A 20,540-nucleotide genomic window follows, 5' to 3' on the forward strand; every position below is an offset into this window, starting at 1 on the left:
AAGGGGGGAAAAGTGTTCTTACTGTAAATTTTAAAACTTCAGGGTTTTGGCATTCTCCTTCAGGGTTTTTTCAGCTGCTAGGTACCATCATGAACAGCTGCTCGCAGGACATTTGCCACAGCCAGTCTGCACACTGAGAGCTGGAAATCTACTGTAAGAGGATTGTATAGAGTAAAACTCCACAAGTTACTTTTAAAGTTGATTTAGTACTCTAGAGGTTAATAATTTAATTCCAGTTTTTACTGGAATTTTACAATTTTACTGGAAGTTTTACTACAATGTTTGATTGTATGAGACATTGTTAGTCTCAAAAAGAAAGGTTGCGTCCTCTGTGCAACCTGTCACTATTTGGTATTTTAGACGTGCAATGGGTAAAATAACATGGCAGCACGAACCCTGCAAAATCTTCATACCTATTTACATCCTTGTTTACATTTAAGAAAGCATGATGGATAACATGATTAATTGCAAATGAGTTCATGTTGTTGAAATATGACCATCCAGCATTCAGAAGCTTTAAAACTCCCATATCCATGTTTCTGCAGCAGCTGAATCTTCTTCCTAACTGGTCTTTTAAAAAGATTTCACTGTAGAAAAAATAAATGCCTCACTTCACTGAGTCTTTTCACTAATTTAAGCAGTAAAGGAAGTTCATTATACAAGGTGGATCACACATGTTTAAAAGCTTAATTCTCAGATTATGACTTTTAACAGGATATATATAAGTTCTGCTAATGTATCCCTGCAGAAACATGTTATGGCACAGAATAAATGCCTTTTGCAGGCAGCAGCTGGAGACAGTATTTTCTAACCACACAGAGTGCATGGAGATACAGGGCTATAGGATTACTGCAGGTCATATTTATACAATATAGTTCTGGAATTTAAGACAATTGAGTTTCATTGTTTACTCCCAATTTGAACTTATATCTCAACAGAAAGTCCAGGTTCATTTGTAGTCCAGAAACTGCCAAAGACTGGACACAAGATGGTTTTGAGCTTCAACACAAGCAAAGCTTCTATTGAAAATGAGCTGATAGGAGAACTTGCAAAAACATCTTTAACCATTACAATTCTTGGATGATCCTGAGCAGACACCATCCTTCCTCCCTTGTGAAAAAGATCTAGGGAACTTGGTCCTGATATAGCATGACTTCACATAGTTGCATATGTCTCATAAGATTATCAAATATATGAGATCTACTTCCCTGAAGACCCAACACGACAATTAGAAAAAATATAAGACTACAAAAGATAACACAAAGACTAGGAGATAAAATATAAATTGCACAAGCATATATCAGTTACCTGCCCATTTTAATAGAATTATTACTTATTAAAGACACCACTGCAAAACAAATCATACCAGGGAAACAGAGGCAGTGATGCCAGCTACACACATAGTAACTCCAAATCCAGCCAGCTCTATCTCATCTTCCCTCAAAACAAGTACTTGGGCAAGTTGCAAGGGTAAGATGGTACGGTTAGAGCAACATGCTGTGCTGGTGTTCAGATTCCACAATTGCCATGAGACTTCTTGCTCTAACTTGAGTGAGAGTCTTCTGAAATCCACAGATGTTAATCATTACCTATAAATGCAAATATTAGTGAAAGTGCACTGCCAAGAATTGTAACACAGTCACGCTTCCCAAGCTTCACTTGCTGTAGCTCTTGATTGCTGTCATGCATTTCAAGCTCTCTGTGCTAGAAGTTCTATGGCAGACTCTTTGGAAAGATTAGGCTGTCAAAGTTCATGGGAGAACTGGTTTTTTACCTCTGAGCCTTTAATCACAAACATGGTCTAAAAAAATTCAGTGCTACAGATATGCGAACATACAAGCAGAGAAACTTTGAATGTATGGTACATGCTTATAATCTCACTTCATCATGTCTAACACCTTTGCCTCTTACAAACCCTTGACTGAGCTCATCCCATGGTTGAACCACTTCATGAGGGCTGATGATCTCATCAGTCCCTTCCCTCTCTTTACTTCCAACATTTTTCATTATCTGTGTTCTCTTCTTCTGTCTGACCTCAGCACTTTTCATCTCAACAGCTGTCTCTCTTCTCCTGAAACCAGTATTTCTCTATAAGTACACTTAATCCCTGATGATATTTGGAAAAGGGGGATGTGGTGAAACTGATAATAGGATTGTGAATTTTGTCAACTTTTTTTTTTAATCTGTGCGAAGAACAACTGATAAGGAGTATTTACCCTCCAGGAGCTCTGTGGCTTGCCTGCAGCTGTGCACACAGGACTGGGGCTACCTCCAGGCTCTCGCATTTCTAAATATTCAAGATGTTTCCAGATCATATTTCCCTATCATCTATACGATACAATTATGAGCTTCATTTGCTGCTTTGGAACCAAGCTTTAGACTAAAGTTTAAAATTTTGAATCAGACATAGTTTTGTGCTGACTGAATATAAACTTTAGGCTGATTTTCAATGTTTATTTTTAATGGATTCTGAATGCTTCCACTAATTCAGGAACTCAACTGATTACAACAAGAGAAGGAGGTTTTTTTGCTAAATGTAATTCCTGCTTATGGGATTTACTGAGTACCCCTTATAGCTGGAGAAGGCAATGGGATTGTGAGCATTTAACATCTTACAGGGTCAGGCCACAACCACTGTCTAAATTACACCAGGTTAATACTCTAATGGCAGAGAACAAATGCTAAACAGTGTCACATCCCTAACTACAGATAGGGCATTATATTTAGTATTTAAATGTGTGAGACAGTCTTTATACATGTTAAAATAGATTGCTATATTTAGATCTTAGACAAGCTTTTCTCTTAATACAAGCATTACGTGTAGCTACAGCTAGAATCCAGGATATAGTTTCTGTTTTTATAGTTGCATTACTCAGACCTTAATAAAAGTGGAGAGGATATGCAAAACTACCTATTCCTGCTGTGAGCTACCAACAGTTTGGCTTTAGGAAATACTTACAGAACACGCTGTATTCACGTTCTCATGGGCTCATAATACAGCAATACCAATGCAGATGGGCAGCAGTATAAAGCCTCACAATAGGAATATTTGTAATATTTTAAACTGACTTCTAGCCATTTTGATAATTGCTAGTTTTACAGTAAAAAAAAAAGCTAATAACTATTCTGGATTTCTCTGAGCAAAAATGGTATTATTTTTGACTAGCTTATTTTACAGCATAAATTTCCAGCAACCTAGATGGGACAAAGCACCTGTATGATTTTTGTTGTTCTTCACTCTTATTTCAGTAGTTTTATATATGAAAGAAGTAAAGACTACAGACATTATTACTGCAAGAAGTTTAAGTACAGTCTCATCTTTGCTTTGACATTAATAGCCAAAACTAGTTTAGAAAACTGAATTGTGGAAAAATATTTTCCTCTTTAAACTGGTGAGGGACAGCTGTGCTTATTCATTACCCTTTGTGCCACATTCCCTTGTTTCTTCGATTTGTCTTTCACACTGGTATTCTCTTAGCCAGTATGCTGCTCTATGGCCTCTAGCCTTGGTTCACAATTCTGAACAACTTTGAAGAAGTTAATACTCCTTTATATAAGTGTTTCCTCACATCCACCCACCAGGACCCCAGGGAGAAAAACATCAAACTCTCAGAAGTTTTTCTGTTCTGCTATAGGGATGACAACTGCATTGCTAAGATTTCCTGTTGAGCGCTGAGCCGTGCCATAAAATTCAGGATTTCCTTTACATCCCTCCAGTCCTGCTGTTTTTATTCCATTTGCTGCTAACTTTAGCTAGTTCTTACAAAATGAACAATTGAGAAAGGAGATATGATTTTTTTCCTTTGGAATTCATCCATGGAAATAGCAAGACCAACAAAGTAAAAAAAGGTATGTCTAATGCTGCAAGCTCTGAAGAAGCATTGTAAAAAACCAACAAAACAAAAAAGTCCTATTGATTAAACATATATAAGTTGGTTTTAAATGTCCACATTTCTTTTCACTGAGAGGGACTGACTGATATGACTGACAGTTGCATGCAATTTTTATAAACATTCAACGAACATAAATTTTTTCAGAAAAAATATAGCACATATGGACTGGCTGGCGATGTCTGCAGTACACATCAAATGAATGTGAAATAAAAGTTTGGATAGGGTCAAGCCTGGCTAGCCATCTTGTTTTCAGAGACCCCTGTTCATCAACACTGTCAATTCAGGTATATGTCCGCGCAAAAGACTGAGTTTCATAACTTGCATAACTGAATCACAGGCTGGGGACTGAGGAATAATATAACGTTTGCTTTCTGAATAAAAAAAAAAAATCTCTCGCAAAGAGACTAACGTAGCTTAATTACTCCTGTGTTCAGGTTTTATAAAAAGGAGAGCTAGTATTAGAAATGTCAACACTGCGTTCAATGAATAGAAAATCTCTCAGGGTGCATTTACCTGCTCTGGTGAGCTTCACCGAGACACAAATACAATCACCCATAACAGCTGTTGTATTAGTTTGTCAAAAAAGTTTTGTCACATGATTCATATGTGCCATAAAGCACATTTCCATATTTGTTTTAACATCAAAATTATGTCATGGAAACATTTAGAAGATGAATCAGTGAGAGAATCTTTTTATAGATTCCTAAACGTAGGAAGCCTGCTGGTTTTACAACATGCAAGTTGCATCCTGCTGAGAGAGAATAAAAATGCTGAACTAAAGTTGGGACAGAATTTCTTAGTCAATACGTCATTCACTGAAAAAAGAAGAGTCAGCACAGTAGATTTACCCAATAAGAAAGAAATAAGCTTCTTGGTTTGAAAATTTGTTGAGAATTTTGGAACCTAATTTTGAAATGGCGTTGTCTTCAAATCTGACATGCACTTACGTTAAAAATAAAGCTAGAAACCCAGGAATATGGATTCACATGAATGTCCCGTCCCTTAATATAGGGACCAATATAGGTCACTGTGCTTTCTGTATGCAGAGATTCATCTTAAAAATAATTTTTTCCCTTTACTTCTTTTAGACAGCTTCAGAAATTTTTCATTTCCAACCTAAGTCTACTCACTATCCATCTTTTATTCTGCTAAAAAGATGACCTTTTAAATTTATTTTTTTTAAATAAAAGCTTTCATTTCCCTGATTGGCCCTTTTGTGTATCTTTTAGTGTTAATCACCCCTTCTCAAATGTGACTACTGTGATATTTAGATGAGGACCTCGTGTTTGGACAATTGAAACATTTCCTGTCTTCACATATGATCAATTCACTGCTGCATAACATTACTAGCTTGCAGTAGTCCTGCGACTGACTGGTGTTTTTTCTTACTGGTTATTTCCAAATGATAGACTCCCAGATGTCAGCAGTTATTCCTTGTTATTAGAAGGACCTTTCATCTTGGTTGTATTATTCTGATAAGCCTCTGTCAATGATGCCTTCAAGCCTTGTATCATCCATAGGTTTATTAACATCCCCAGCTTTTGGTGCCAGCCTTCAGTGAAAAATATTTGGAGATATCAGTCCCTGACGTTCAGCTACTGATTTCCTTTGACCTATATTTTTTCTGTCACCTCAGTAACTATATAGAAGACTTGGACTTAATAAACATTCCATCTGAATCAATGTTAAATATTTCCACAATTTTGAATTGAGCTGATATTCACTTAGTTGTGGTTCGAACAACAAGAATTTTTTCATTGTGGTTTTTCCAGTCAGCCAATGAACCAAAGACAACTACTCGTACACCAGAAAAGGCAGAGGCAATCTGGATACAAATAGAACATTTACAGGGGTATTCCCATAGCACATATGCTGCTGCTGCTAACTGAGCAGAAGTCCCAGCAGTTCTCCTGCTAAATCTGTGTTTGGACATTGCTTTATTCAGATCATCTTGTAACCTGCTCAGTATTCCAGACCGTTCACGTATGTTTTTCTAAATGATGATATTAAATCAATATATAAACAAGTTAGGGGTAACGTCAACATTGCACAATAGCTACTACAGTATAATATGCGTTCTTAAGACGACACAGATGTGCTTTATTGGTCCACAGTGTAATGCTAACTAGGCAGTTTCATTAGAGAATATTTCACATCCTGCTTTACAAACACTTCCTATTGTTTCTAGGTATGATCTTCAGTATAACAAACAGAATAGTGGGCAATATACATCAGGACAAACCTCCTGTTAGTCAAAAAGTGAAACAAATATCTAATTTTAGTTCTGTAACAGCATTTCTGACTCACTGAACATGTAATTCTCAGAGGATGAATTTTAAGTGTTGATACATTTATTGAAAAGTAAAATTAAGGGTCAAAAACTAGCCCTCGTTATTATTTTACAAATTATTTCCTAGTAGGGTTTATAGAAATCATAACTTGAAACAGATAGCAAATGATTATTTGAAATTCAACCATTACATACAATAGGACATTACTGTGATAGCAGACTCTTACCTTTTGGGCTGTACTATAAAGAGTAGGAAAGTAGCAGCAAAAAAGAGGAAGGCCAGCAGAGAATCCTAAGGCCACTGAAGGGAGATACAGAACAGAACTGAAAATTCATTAAATCCTCTCTGCACATCATCACACCTGACCTGAAGCATGGGCCCAAGAGAAGAAAGGCAGCAGCTTTCCAAAATCAAACATTCCCCTCCAGATCAAGCAATGCCACTTGAACAGGCTGCTGAAGTCACTGCCTGTGTGAGTATTCTGCACCATGTACTCCCACTGGAGAAGTGAGGCACAGACATGATGAAGTGAATAGCAAAATGGTTTTTGTGGATGCATCTCATAAGGCAGGAGTGGGGAGCAAATAACTCTCTCAATCTGAGCTTGCTTTTTCTCTGAGCTGAGAGGTCAGGTAGTCAACAAATGCTCCTCTCACTTAAGAGGAGCACTAGAGAGCTTCACAAGCAGAATATGACAAATTCCATGACTTGACTTTTTTTTTATAATTAAGAACTCCTGTATATATTTGAGGATACAAGTGATGTACAAAACAAAGACATTTTTTATATTGGTTATACCTGAGGTCAACTAAGGTGAAAAACTGTAATATTATAACCTTAAAATCTATGAATTACTGGGAATCACTATATCACATGGTATCACACAGCCCAGAAATTTAAAGCTACTTTCTTAACGGTATAAAAAACCTTGCTGCAAAACCTTGCAAAGAAAGTCCTCCTTTTCTTAGCTCCTACAGTATTTGTAACACCTGAAAGTCATCTATAATTTGCCAACCTGGTGATAGCTGTGATTCTTCTCATTAGACTTAAATAGCTAACTTGAAATAGTCATAAACAAGTCACACTTGGTAATAGAGTTCTAAATTAGGCAGCTACAAGACAAACAAAAGCTTGTATTCTGTTCTTGATCCTTCTCTTGTGCACAGGAAAGCGATTGTGCACATAGCCTTTTGATTCACAAATAAACAAGGAAATTTCAAACTGAAATTTCAAAATGCAGCATTGCTTATATTCACTGCATGTGTCTCGATCTACATTTACTCTCAAAAAGCTTACTTTCACACAGAAGACAACATCTCATTTTTATTAGCAATTGATTTCCAGCTATCTATATTTATGGAAAGTAACATGCATGTTTTTAACATTTGCAAGCAAATCTTGAAGAGAGTTCCTGAAAACTCACAGCTTCTGGTATTGTCAGGATGTTTACAGATTACAAAAACAATAAAAAGCCCATATACAGAAATAATACACAGTTAATATTGTTGAGTTCTCACTCTTGAAGAGCAAAATTTAAATTATATTGTCACAGGCAATAGAGAAATAGAAGGTCAGCATTTGACATAAATGCCAACACAAAAAAAAAAAACCTTTGGAGACAATAGCAACAGCCTCAGCAGGCTTACAAAGACTTATTCCTCTACTTGTGAGAGCACAGAGGCATGAAAGAAATTGGGGTTTTTTTTCCCCCAACACTTTCAGGCTAACACAGTAACATTTGAAAGGCAATGGTCTTTCATGTACTAGGAAATAAGAACAAGTTCTCTGTCTACCTTAGCCAAACTGTCTTCAATCATTGCACTGTTACTGACCAAAGAAACTTATTCTATTAATGAAATGACACAAAATGCATGAAAAACTGAAGTGTAGTTGCTGAGAGCACAGTGCAATTCAGAAAAGAGTGTGTGAAAATAGCTCCAAGTTAACCTTTCCACTTCACTGACCATGAATCATCTGCTTGAATTTTTTATTGGCTGCTAATGACTCCAAGGGCACTTTATGTGAAGGTGCGAACAGGAGGGGGAAAAAGAAAATCCTGGCCATGCTGTGTACACTCTTGGCTCAGTCTGTATAGATCAACTACAGCTTGGCAGGGTTTCAAACAAAGCAGCTGGTAGGTGGCCCAGGTAACACCCTACCTTACAGGAAAACACCAGTATTTTCCAATTCGACCAGGAATTTTACATAATTCTTCCTTACCGTGACCATGGAGTAGGTACATCATGCCAATACCACAGGCTGCCTCACTCCTGGAAATCCTCATTCCCTCATCTGTGCCGGGCACTCTCTGGCACTGCTCCCTTGCAACAAAGACACACATTTCTCAGTTCACTTTACTCATTAACATGTCTCCATGGGAAGGAATGATTCATTTCACTCTCTTTACAAATATGCAAGTTTAATTAGTTAATAAGTGTGTTTCTTAGAGCCTGAGATTTTGGCACTTGCTCTGGTATGTTACCCTACCTCAGTAACTCCCCTGTAGCAAACTTGGGGTTGAAGCACACGTTTGGCCTCTCACTGCTATCGCCATCTGCGACAGCTTCTTTTTTCCACAACTATGCTCATGCTATCTGGGCTGAAAAAATCTTCCAGTCCTTGCCAGTCTAAGCATATGTCTAGGTATTTATTCAAGTAATTTTTAATCGATCTGAGTTGACAATGCCATCTTTCACATCATTTCGCTGAGGTTTCATTAACGTGAAGTGTTTGAAGCTTAATGAGAAAGAGTCAGGTTTGGATCAGGGGTTCCTTATTTACAAGTTTTTCAGAGTGAAATGGAGCATCAGTGTTTTTCAGTGAGTACAAAATTCAGAGTGCTGCCTAATAGACTTATTTTAGACAGAGCATCATTATTAGAAAAGCTAAGGTCACTCTACTCTCCTCCTAAACCCACCAGGAGACCACATAGGGAATTACTGCTGGACTACACCAACAGTAAACTAGTATTTTGTTTCCTGTGCTGGCTCAGTTGCTCTCCCCAGTGAGTAGAAAGCAAAGTCAAGATACATATATTCGAAACTGCACCACTTATCCTCTACACCCAGGCCTAACACTTCTCTTGCCCATGCTGGGGTGCCAGAAATACCCGTACTCTCCCTTCCACGTGTTTGTCAGCTACATCCCAGTCTACTACTCAGCACAAATAGCAAACACGAGCAAGCTGCTGCACCCCTTCCCCTCAGATTCCAGCTTGTTAATTCTCTGATAATAAACACATTTATTGAGGCTTTCTGCAAGCACTTCAGAAAGTGGTTAACTCATCCCTGCTCTTTCACTTGATCAAGATTTATTTGGATGTTCAAGAACAGTCTGTGTTAAATGAATGTGTTCTTGTGGAAGGGGATACAAGCAGCATATAGCACTGGACTACAAGATTAATACAGATTATATTTTTATAGAACCTCTGAGGAGAAATAACTCCGACAATAGCTGTCACGCTATTGTCAGGCAACTTAATCTCCACAGTGTTAGGTTACTATGCCCTGAACTGCTGGGATTTAGTTTAGCTTTAACTACACAGAACAGACTGGTGCAAGATTTGACAGCCCAGCTGAAGAGGCAGAATCCACTAATGAGTCCAACAGTACATCCATGGGATTTTCTATGTACCAGAAGCCAATTTTGAAATACAAGCAGTATCGTTTACATCCCAAAGTGCAAAAAAAGCTTCACAGCAAGCATAATTGATGATTTTACAATTCTTTGCATATAAAATCCTAATTAAGATGTTTTGAGAATTGAGAACCTCTCTGTAAGAGCTTTTTACCATTACCAGCTGCTTTTTACTACCTGGTCACAGATACACTGTAGGTACTCACAGAGGTTTTTATAAAGCAAAATTACTACCCTACTAGCCAAACTAAGTTGGTTTAAATAGTTGCTATAAGAAGCGTGGACTTACCACCTTCTTAATAATACTGCAGACATCCCCAAACTGACAGGAAATAACGGAGTTTTTAAATACTGTTGGATTACAGGAAAAAAAAAATAGAGACACCTTCTGTAATGAGGAACCCAACAAACTTAGCACATGTGGACTGCAAAACATACTGTGCTTTATAAACATTATTATTATATAATGTTAAAGCATGTGAATAAGTATTTTTCTTTTTTTCCTTAATAGATGCTTCTTACAAGTATGCAAAAATAAGAGGAAAAAACCTATGAAAAATAGTGCTTTTGATTGCATTACAGTATCTTGATATAGGAGAGGGTGACTGTCTGTTTAAATAGAAAAATACAAAGCATAGCTGATATCAGTGATGTGCTGGCTATTAGAAATAATGATAATGCTTTCAGCTCCTTGTAGAGCAGACAAATACTAATCACTGTCATTGATGTAAAGTGAAACTAAAGCCAAAAATAATACAGAATACTTGCAAACATATACAAAAGGGCACATTTATACAAATGTAACTGATATGGTCCTTTATGCTAAAAAAATTTTCTTAAACAGTAAAGATGGAAGAATGAGTTTTTAACTGTCCAAGGCAGTTGAACTTCTGATTAGGTATAGAAGTAATTATCTATTAGTGCACCTACATTTTTTCGTTTTTGTAATTACAACATTTTTGCAGTAGTAGAGCAGAAAAGTCCATTCTCCACACTAATAGGACACATCAAAGAATTAAGAATATCTATGAAGAGTACACTGATAATACCTCAATTTTAAGAACTTGTTTCCTGAACGTTTCCAAACTGTGTGATAAACGAGGGGCTAAATGAAGGGACAGTAGCATAATCCTCTCTAAATGGGCTTATATGATGCTGTTAATGCTGCTTTTGAGGCATTAACATACTTTGGTACTTCAGATGAGATCATTCCAAAGCTGAAACTGTGTGCAGAGGCCATCTCCAGGTCACGGACATTAAGTTATTTTGCAGTCACATGGATATTCTACTGCCTCATCTACTAGTGCTATTGTCTGAAAAATGGCAATCTGCTATTTTTAGGGAATAAAAATAAGGGGGTAAATATATTCTACTATACTGTGTTAAAAACGGAGTTTTATTCTAGCAAGTCTGTACACTAAGACTCAGAAACCTTTGTTACCAAGAACACACAGCACAGGAGACACAGAATGAAGAATTTTGGGTCAAGGATACAGCATAAAGCCCCTTTATTACCAAAGTGCTGTAACAGCTCTACTTTAGTCTCCATTCATTGTAGAAAGGACTCAAATATTAAGGTTGTGGCAGGAAAGTTACATAATAAATTCAAGGGTATCAGATGTTTATTTTATGGTGGGAATCAAATGTTTGTATTATGGCATACACTAAAACTATCCTGGCAGCATTCAGAATGGTCACTGGAGAGAACTCAAATAGGTAAAGAAAAGTCCTAAAAGTATTTTTCAATCATAAACTATCTTGATCAGTTGTTTTCAAACCTGCCATCTAGTATATGTTTTTATTATTGAATATGTACAGGTCTAATCACAGGCCTGATGATAAAGTAACAAAAATCTGCTTCAAAACAAATCCAGATCATAACCCTCCATCCACCCTCTTTTTTTATTCCATTCAATCTCTGCCACACCATCTTTCTACCCTTTTATGTAGTAGAATCACATATATGATTATGTCGGGATTAAGTATATTTTAGCATTTCATGTTTAAGAAAATTTTCCATCTTTTTGCATAGCATTTAAGCAAGGCATTTAACAAGAGCCAAAGAAAAAAATTCTGAACAGAATTAAATCTTTTCCAATAATTATTATACACAAATAATGAAAGAATCTATATGAAAGAATTAAACTGAAGGCATGGATTTTGATCACATAACATTTACCCTAGATTTATAGAACTCAAATCCTGAGATTTTCATCCTAATCTTCAATAAGAATTAATACTGATGAGAATACATTATACACTGTGTTCTCTGTCCAAGCTGTCTTCCTCCATAAACAAAATCAGAACAATCAAAATAACAGTAATTTTAAAAGCAATACAAGCTTAAAATGGTTCTGAAATTAGGCAGCTAGAGACATATACCAATTCATGTATTTGAATACATATCTTATTATTCAAAACAGTATGCAGAATTTTATCACTCTGAAGTAACAGGGCATCTGAACAGTTGCCCTTATTCAACATAATTTCACCTTTTCTAAATAATACCATCTTCCATAAGGGCTTTCGAAACAAGAATAAAACCATCCTTACAGTGACAATAAAGTAATGTAAAAACCAGGGGAAACAGACAACTGCTATGTCCATCCAGCAGTTTTTATAAAAATTTCTGTTATATCCTCTATAGGTGTGCCAATTCTTTTCTGTGCAGAAAACCAAAGTTTCAGGACTTAAATGATCTTAAGACGCTCACAGAACTGTAACTACAGGATATGATCGGATTAGTATGCATGCAGAGCCTTCTTTTAGCTCTATAAGAGATTTATTTTTCTTCTAAATTATGCATATTTCTTTGCCTCTCTTTCTCATTCTAAATGTCTGACGAGTCTGCCCAATCTAGAGAAAGTATCTACAAACAAGAATATGGAGCCAATGGGACCTAATTCCTATTTTGGCTGCATAGGCATACAACTGTGAAGTGAATGGTTTTATAATGATATCTGGAACAAGAAGAACGAAGTACTTAAGCTTGCAAACAGTGGGAAAAAACCACATTTCTTCAATGTTCCAGGCAGGGAGAGCACAGATTATACCATTTAAAAATCAGAATCTGCATCACTTTCTTTTTTAAAAGAACTTCCATCATATTCCAGGCACAGTTATACTTCCAGTTGTCTTTTCTGCATACTTAAAAGTATTGTCATACGCTTTTCAGTCTCATTGGTCCCAAGTGAAGAAGTAATAAAAGAGAGAGAACAACCTACAGACTGATCTCTCTCCAAAGATCATCCACTTTTTCCTCTGGAAAAACTGGAGTCTGAGACTGAAGACAGACTGCTAGGTACTTGGAAATCGCCTTTTACATGAGGCCAAAGTACTCCTATGTTGCCACGTCTAAGTGCATGTTTTTAATTAAGAAACACTAGCAATATCAAGATACAACAGTTTCTGGGAACAGCTGGATCTGTCTTTTTTTTGGAAAGATAAACAGGAACATTTAAGCTATGCCATCACTCCACATTTTGCTCTGGTCACCACTGCCTTTGTATATTAATATCAATAAATTAATGTTTTGACTCTCAGGGCACCACACATGACAGTTCAGGAACCTCTAAGAGCAGTAGAGGTAAAGGCAGAGATAATGCAAAAGCAGATCCAAGCGAAACCATCAAAATCAAGATTCCCAAAAATCAATAAACATTAGTGACAAGCATGCAAAAAGTTAAATGCTTGTCTCAAGCTCTGTAGCTCAAGCCATTGCCTGAGGTTAAATAAGAACAGCTATTAATTTCACTGAGGGTTACCCAATCACTACACCTATAACACATTTTATATGACGGCCTCAGAAACAGTTGTCTTGCAATCATCAGTTAGCTCAGAACAATGTTCTATATTCTGAATTTCCTACGAAGACTATTCTGTATTCCTGCTTTTTGATAAGCTCAGATTTTGCCACATAAAAATCCCACCTCTCAGTTTATTTTTTTCCTAAACAATTATTTTTTTGAAAAAGCACAAGCTATGTATATATTCTTCTGTCCTATTTACTCAACTTACCATCAATTCTGTGTTTAGTCCAGATGTGGCATTACATCTTGAACAGCATTAGCACTAATACAAAAGTTCTACATGTCCACAGATTACTTATAATCCAAATTGATTTCAGATGTATTAAATGGTTTACTCATCATTCTGGATTAACATCCTCTGTGTCTGGGGTAGAGTGTAAAAGAATTGAAATATAATTTCAACTTCTACCCCCCAAAATAACAAATTCTAGATTTTTTTTTAAAGAGAAAACATTTAACTAAGTAATTCTGAGATACAGTTTTAAAATCAAATGCTGAAATCTTTACTATCTGTTTTAAGTAAAAATTCTCAATAATTGTTACTGATGATCAAACTTTTAGCCCTCAAATTACTCAGGAAAAGAACTAAATTTACCTAAAGGGTGTCTGCATGTGTGCAAATGAAAGACCAACAATTCACGTCTACATACATCTTTAAGTAATTCTTAAGGCATATTAAGAAGAGTATGGGGAAGAAAGCATATATCTCTACTCAGATAAGAATCTTATGGATTTATCAAAAATTCTTCCATTCGGTATTTATGGTCCACTGACCAACCTGTGTCAGCTGAAACATCTGGGTTTGTGAACCAGCAGAGGAATATAAGGAAAATTTGCTAGAGCCTTTTCCCATCTCCCATCTGAAGACAGGCACGTGGAAGATTATTCAAAATTATCTCCTGCCCAATTTCTTATATGTTGAAACATTGCTAATTATTAAACAGAATGTATGTGCACCAAATGTTTTAAGGCACAGATTTCACTGCTTTCTCACTGATGTGAATTTTTTACAAACTACCACCATTCCAGCACACGCACATAACTCAGGCAGTATTGTTTCTTTATTAGGAAGTGGAATTTTAATTATCGTTTGAAAACAACAGATAAAATGTAATGCCCAACCATTCGTATGTGAATAAATGTCATTGGAATTAAATTATCTACACTCCTGTGCCATGAAAGCAAGCTCTACATTACTCATCATGGCAGATCCTGTCTGCCAGACATCTGTTCCAGGAGCTCTCTGTGGTCGTAACTTTATCCCTAGTCTCTGCCGCTGCTGTAGCCCTTCATTCAACATGAACAGCATAATGGGAAACTCCACTAAAGATTACATGTAAAGTGCACAAAACTGGAAGTCATATTAGGAGAACTTGTTTCATCAGTAATATTATGAGTATCGAAGTAGCAAGTCAGACTTACTCTATAGCCTTTAATCTTACTGCATTTGCCACAGATTGTTAGTCTGACTTCTCTGAACATTTAATGAAACAAAACCATTAAATACTGTGTAGCAGCTTTCAGATGTGAGCAACCCCTGCCACTTTAAAGAATATATTATGTGCTGAGAGGAAATGACTCATCAAAATACATAGTTTACACATCATGTGTGCAGTACACACACATTTAAACAATGGACAGTACATTAGTCACCAACCTGTTTATTTTGAAAGTCATGTGAGCTCCTTGAATTTCACTTGAACTAGTACTAGAGGAGTTCCTTTTCCTAATTCAGTACATACATTACCATAGTAATAAACTGATTCTGTTACAATGCATATGTTACGATTTGGGCTCATGATACTGAAGTCAACATAAAATGAACCCCAACTGATAGAGAAAATACTTTAGTATTCATTCTCTGCTGAAGACTACCAAATTTGAAATTGCCAGTTGCTAAATCCAATGATTTCACAATGTTCCTTGACACAGACTAAGGAGAGATGAAAGAAATTCTACCGCTATTCCCTGAAATTTTTGAAGTCAAATACCATTGTGCAGTCAAAAGACTCGCTCCTTTGATAATGCAGTTCAAAATTACCAAGAAGTCAATCAAATAAGTGCTAAAAAATCATTTCTAGATATTCACAATGGCCTTATTAAAAGATGACACTTACACAGAAAGGACTGCAAAACATCTTGTCCAAGCCTGCTATCACAAGCAGCTATATTATACAACTCGCTCATAAATGGACCAGAACCTCAAATGACCTTTAAGTAGCTACTTCTTGTCCCAGACCTCGCTCTTCTTACCAAACTTGCTCTATTTTCCAGGCTGGATTTACTACTTACAGTTAGGTCAACATTACTGTTCCAACAGTAGAAAGTGTTACCTTGCTCAAAAGATACACTCCTTTAGTATATTTCAAATAAAACTTTTTGACTTAAGAGAAAAAAAAAATCAAGCGAGTTTCACTGCATCTTCCTCCTATTAGCCTGCAGGAATACTAGTTTACAGAGAATTAGTTAGATTTGACAGAATTATTTATTAATTTCCAGTCATAATATGTATTCAGATGCCATTAAGTACAATAACTTTGCATAAGTTCTTGAAAGCAAAATGGGTCTTGAAGAGCTTTCACCAGAGATGCTTTGGAAGCAGTCCCACTTGGCTTTCAGAATGAATCTATTGGCATCAGGATGAGACAACTTCTAAAGGGAGCACATGGAATGTGACTGTTACTGATGGTCAATAAACAGAAAACATAACAATGCCATTTCAATGCAAATGCTTCTCAAACTGGAATGCAATTTAACCACAATATTGACATTTAAATGGACATAAGACAACCCAATGAAGGCAAATGTGAACATTTGTACTGAATACCTTCTATCAGCTATTATCTTTCTTTGCCAATTTTCTTGTATGCAGTAAAATCTTCCCATATTCATATTGAAATCTGTTATTCCATCAATGTAAGAATGAAAAAAGGAATGAATGATGTGTAGTATGCTTTGAACTCAGCCAATACGGATTTAGCTGCTTTACTGTAAATTACTACTTAGGCAAGCCTTCTTATACCCAATTCCTTCTCTGCAGCCAACATGTATCTGTATTTCACCATAATCCCATAAGAATGAACTACTAAAGCTCATCAGTCAAGAGAGGTTGGACCATTACTAACAGAAAACTTGATAGGGGGTTCCAAAGGATGCAAGTACAATATAGAAATACTAGCTCAGGCCCTGAAACTTGGTCTACCTTGACAGTACTGCTTCCAGTTCAGGATATATAGCTTAGTCACATGGCTCCACACCACAATTGAGCACTGCCTAAAGGCATTACATTCCCATTTACCTTGGATATATATCTCACTTTGTTAAGCTCATAATAAAAAAAATACCAAGAGCTTTGATGAAAGAAAATTTTCTGTTTAAATATCTATCTTGTATTGGTTCATAAAACTGCCTCACAATATGGTTTCTCATTATTTTTAATGATATACAAGGCACAAGATATAATACCACTAGAAAACACTAGAAAAGCATAGATGATGAAAAGACAGACATATGGAGAAAACATGAACAGGAAAACCCAAGAATGGAAAACCGCAAAGTAATAAACACAGATCCTATACGAAATCAAGAGCTTGCAGTCGTATTGTGGACACTAGAACTCTCATGGTACTATTGCATAGCTCTGTGTGCTCATTTTGAGAGGTAAAAATGTTAGCACTGCATAATTTTAAACAGTAAGGCCAAGTGTGTCCATTTTTATTTTTAAATTGCACAAAACAAAGATTTGTGGTGCATAAAGCCATTTTGAATAGGCTGCTTAATTGGTACTGCAAGTCTAATATCTCAGCTGCCTGGGGATCTGGACAGCAGCCAAGCATCCCAAGTTCAACACATACAGTAGGTCTATCTGTTCTTTCTCCTAACATAGAAGAACTACAGCTACTATAACTTAAAGTTACCACTAATGCATCTTTCATAAAGTTTGCTTTATAAAACCCATCCCCTATTAAACCTATCAAAGCTATTAGAAGAGCAGATCAGTGAGTTCAAGATATTCTGGACTGAAAAGTACTTGGGTGGGGTTTTTTTGTTGTTTTGGTTTTAAACAGACTCCAACTGATGTGAAAAGTTCAGGATAGCTGGTCAGTTTTTTGACATTATATTCATAAATACAGCAAGTTGTTATTCTGTTTCTCCTCAACTAGAAAGGAGAGGTGCCACATGAAATCAGTAATCATATCATACATGTACTAGCACTGCCTGCATATCATTTTTTTCTATCAAATTTCTTTACAAGGAGAGCTGGTTTAAAACTTCTATTTGACAAAAACTTAAATTTAAATATGCCTGTGTTGAGATGATTTCCAATAGCTCAGTGAATTGTGATGCATTGTAGTGTGTCAACTAATGCTGAAACAGCTTGGTAGGATCTTTGCAAAATAAATGGAACAGCACAGATTTAAATAAAGGCAGAATTTCTTTCTCCATGTATGCATATTTAACAAAAGAGAAAAAGAATACAGTCATTCAATATCTTTCTGTTCACTTTCTTACACAAGTAAGTGGCATAAATATTCCTGAAAGGTGAATTTGGGACTTAAGTACCTTAAATATTTGTCAAAAGCAAACTTCTAATTATGATATGGATTTAGATAAAATCATTTTATTGCATAGAAGATGACAAAGAATTTCTGTAATTAATCATTATAGCTTAAATACTATTGTCAAAATGTTAAATATTTATAAAGGCACTGGCCATTTGCTTTTCATATACAAGAACAAACTTGCAAACAACTGTAATGAAGGATTACAGAATTATACAGTATTTCACCAAACAGTAATATTTCAAGTATGATCATATATTCATTCTAACTGATCTGCCCATCGTGACTTGAAGGTGATCTATTGGGCCCATGTATTTAAAGAAGAAAAGCTTTATCATACGTGAGCACAGTTACAAAGCTATATGCATCACTGATTTTAAAGAAAATAAACCTGTGTGCTGTCCTAGAAATTTACATTAACATGCTCTTACAGTGGCTTAATTAAGTACCACATTCTAAATAGCATGACTTGTACAAAATTTAATTTGGAACTATTAAAAAACACCAGCTGCAAAAAAATAGAGTATTTCCTTGCAAAATCCTGCCAAAGCAGCATACTCCTATGGAAACGTCTATTACAATCCATTATGTGATCCCAAAGGATAAGCCTAGAGAAACCGTTACTAAGTTTTCAACCTAATTCTCTTATAAATATTTAGCATCATGGGAATACTCTGAACTCTACTCCTTATTTTGCTCTGGAGACATCACCTAAAGGAACTGTTCCATTTTAAGTGTATCAAATAATGAAATACTGGCATGTTTCTCAGTTTTTCTTAAGCAGTATGTTCCATGAAAACAAATAATATATTTTTTCCTTCATAGGTTTGTGTTGGTCTTGATTTGTATGTAGGCTGTCATGCTCTGCATCACAATTGTTTCCATCTATACATTGCAGACAAACAGGGAATGATGAAATTTATTTACTAAATTATTAAACTGTTTACATGGGAAAATAACTTACCTTGCAAATCTGCACTATCAACAAACTGTTTATTTTAAAGACCTGGCAAGTATAAAATTAGCTGTTACAGAATTACAGGGTTTAAGCAATAAGCTACTATAACAGATAAATACATACAGAAAGCCAAAACGCTAAGAAAATTACTATTGAAGGAGGCCAAGTAAATAGCACCTTTAAAAAAAAATCCTTCGTGGTTACTGTAATAAATGTACTAGACATTATCATTTCAGCTGCACTTCACAACAGTAACAAGGTTGCCCTGGTCATAAAAAACCTGCTTTTATTCCTCTTCAATTCTGCTTAATCACTTCATAGGCACTCACTGGAGCAAATACAGAGACCAAAATTTTCAAGCTTACATAGGACAACAAAATCCATTTCTAGTCACCAGAATAAAAAAACCTGGATTTTCCAATTAATTGGTCATTCTCTCCCCAGAATCTGAGAATTTAAGCTATTTCACAGCAGTGCATTTCTCTTTGGTATCCAGAAAATTGCCTACTAACTTCTAGTTTCAGAATAATGTTTTTCATACCATAGGCTGAGTAGCCAGAAATAAATCAACCTTACATGTAAACTTTTAGGAAAGCGAAAAGAAAGACTTAAAAAAGTATCAAACCACTTGCTCTGACTAGCAAATAAACAAAGTCTGCTCATAAAAAAATAGCACAGTATTCATCAGGTTACTATTCTACGTTGTACTATAGCCACTTTAAACAGATGAGCCAAATTTTATATATGGTGTCAACCACTCCCAGGGTTTTGCAGAGTTGTGTTTATGAAAGGTTAACAGCAGGCACTAATACGAGTATCATGACTCTTTTCAGGCAGTAGGTGAAACCTTGAAGAAAAAGTGGCTCTGTCTTCAAAAAAGTGACCTGACCTTTGCTTTGGTGGGTTTTTACTCTGCAAGAAATAAAAAGCACTGCATGCTTTCCAATGCATCCTTTCTAGCTGATAAACTATTTTGTTCTAGCACTCGGCACAAAAGGACTACATTTTATAAAGATCAAATAGCATGTTATTAGTGCTAGCTAACGATAGCTCCATGCGTCATACTAGAAACAAGCTTCATAGACCTGGAATATGTCACATGAATCATGAACAAAGTAAATACATAATTGGCCAAGAACCTTTGATATGTTTACCAATCAGAAGTAATTCTTATTGAATTAAATATATTTAATTTTACAATGACTTTGCAGTTCTTTGGATATCAAAGGCATCACAAATCCAGCATGCGTATCATTTATGACACTTCTGCTCTGAAAATTTCTTGCAGCATGCAAAGAACTCACTGTAGGGTAACTGTGATGTGTTGCACAAGCAAACTAACCTACGAATGACCTAATAGTTAATAAAATCTGTTCAAAAACTGTAATAGT

At 35.9% G+C, this 20,540-nt stretch overlaps 1 protein-coding gene across 7 annotated transcripts in view; it reads left to right on the forward strand.

Annotated features, from left to right (window-relative positions):
* Positions 1–20,540, forward strand: part of PEX5L (peroxisomal biogenesis factor 5 like) — a 116,904-nt gene that overhangs the window by 50,360 nt on the left and 46,004 nt on the right. Inside the window, exon 1 of one of the 7 annotated variants that reach the window (XM_010304703.2) lies at positions 19,993–20,048. The exons of 5 other annotated variants lie outside the window; for them this stretch is intronic. The gene's annotated coding sequence lies outside the window, so the exon portion shown is untranslated. Of the gene's footprint in view, positions 1–19,992; positions 20,049–20,540 lie in introns of those variants that run through there. One more of the 7 variants, XM_010304704.2, reaches the window with a different exon arrangement.

Source organism: Balearica regulorum, chromosome 9 (genome assembly GCF_011004875.1).
Source record: "Balearica regulorum gibbericeps isolate bBalReg1 chromosome 9, bBalReg1.pri, whole genome shotgun sequence".
In the NCBI taxonomy this organism is placed as follows: Eukaryota; Metazoa; Chordata; class Aves; order Gruiformes; family Gruidae; genus Balearica; species Balearica regulorum.